Raw genomic sequence first — 1530 nt, 5'->3', positions numbered from 1 at the left:
TTGCAATAAGTATGACTCCTTAGGTTTCACAAATTATGTTTCATATAATTTCTGTGGAAACAAAATTCAATTATCCCTTACACCAGTAATTAGCACAATACCCAGAATATGGGAGATACTTGATAAATGTTTGTTGACTATTGACCATAAGCCTCTTTGTTACTGGAGAGTTTCCAGGCCCCATTCCCTACTTCATAAATGGAATCATCATTCACAACTTGTTCGGGACCAGGATGCAATGCCTACAGAGGAAAGACATTTTTAGGCAGCATGGTACAGGAGAAAGAACAGCCCAGAAGACCTGGTCAAAGATCCTGGAGATTCTTGAAAAGCAAAAAAAGATTGTTGCCGACATGGTTGGGAAAGTGAAGTTTATTCAGGTCGATCTTTGATACCTACAAAGAAAACTCTCACAGAACTTAACTTTGGCATGTGTGTGCCCAGCTCCCTGGAATCCATCCTATTGCACCAAAACTTCTCAGGCTTATGGAAAAGAAGCAGACCAACTTGTGTCTTTCTGCTGATATTACTGAGGCTGAAGAACTGTTGCAGCTGGCAGTTACCTTTGTCCCAGCATCTGTATGCTCAAGACACTCATGTAGATATTCTAAATAACTTCAGTCTGGATATCATAGAAGAACTGAAAGCTCTAGCAGAATTCCAAGAGTTCTTAATATTTGAAGACTGAAAATTTGCTGATATAGGAAACACAGTGAAAAAAAATATGAAGATGGTCTTTTCAAAACAGCTTCCTGGACAGATCTAGTAAATGCCCATGTAGTGCCAGGCTCAGGAGTTGTGAAAGGCCTGAGTGAAGTGGGGATGCCAATGCACTGAGGCTGCCTCCTGATTGCAGAAATGAGCTCCTCTGGGTCTTTGCCTACGGGTGACTAAAGCAGCTGTGAAAATGGCTGAGGAACATTCAGAGTTTGTAATTGGTTTTATTTCTAGTTCAAGAGTAAGAAAGAAACCAGAATTTGTTCACTTGACTCCAGGCATCCAAATACAAGCTGGAGGGGATAACCTTGCCAGCCGTATAAGAGCCCACAAGAAGTTATTAGCTAATGAGGTTCTGACATCATCATTGTGGGCCATGACATATTAACAGCCTCCAATCATCTAGAATCAGCTGAAATGTACAGAAAAGCTGCCTGGGAAGCCTACTTGACTAGACTTAGTGTTCGAGTCTCTCAAAAAACATTTGTTTTATTTCTTAAAACATTTCTACTCAGACTCTTTAACCTCACATTGACAATACCACAAAATCAAAGTTGCAAACACTAGGGAAGTTTTTAATGACTCGGAGACACTACATGGTAATAAATGTTTTCTAAAACATGGTTTTCTTATGACTGAAATTTTCTAGGGAAGCCACAGAATCTGTTTCACCTTCCTTTTATTAACAGAGAAGCTAACATCCTATTAGGGCAAAAGAGCTGAGTTGAAAGGCTTAGATTGTCATCAAAACACTTTAATACTTGAATATATATATATATATATATATTTTTGTAGAAGAGGCACTCTGATTTA

At 38.9% G+C, this 1530-nt stretch overlaps 1 pseudogene; it reads left to right on the top strand.

The window, feature by feature from the left end:
• Nucleotides 1-233: 233 nt before the first annotated feature.
• Nucleotides 234-1284, top strand: LOC118841368 (annotated as a pseudogene).
• Nucleotides 1285-1530: the final 246 nt, after the last annotated feature.

This window comes from Trichosurus vulpecula, chromosome 1 (genome assembly GCF_011100635.1).
Source record: "Trichosurus vulpecula isolate mTriVul1 chromosome 1, mTriVul1.pri, whole genome shotgun sequence".
In the NCBI taxonomy this organism is placed as follows: Eukaryota; Metazoa; Chordata; class Mammalia; order Diprotodontia; family Phalangeridae; genus Trichosurus; species Trichosurus vulpecula.
The sequence above is the reverse complement of the archived record's forward strand: the minus strand, read 5'-3'. Positions and strand labels throughout refer to the sequence as shown.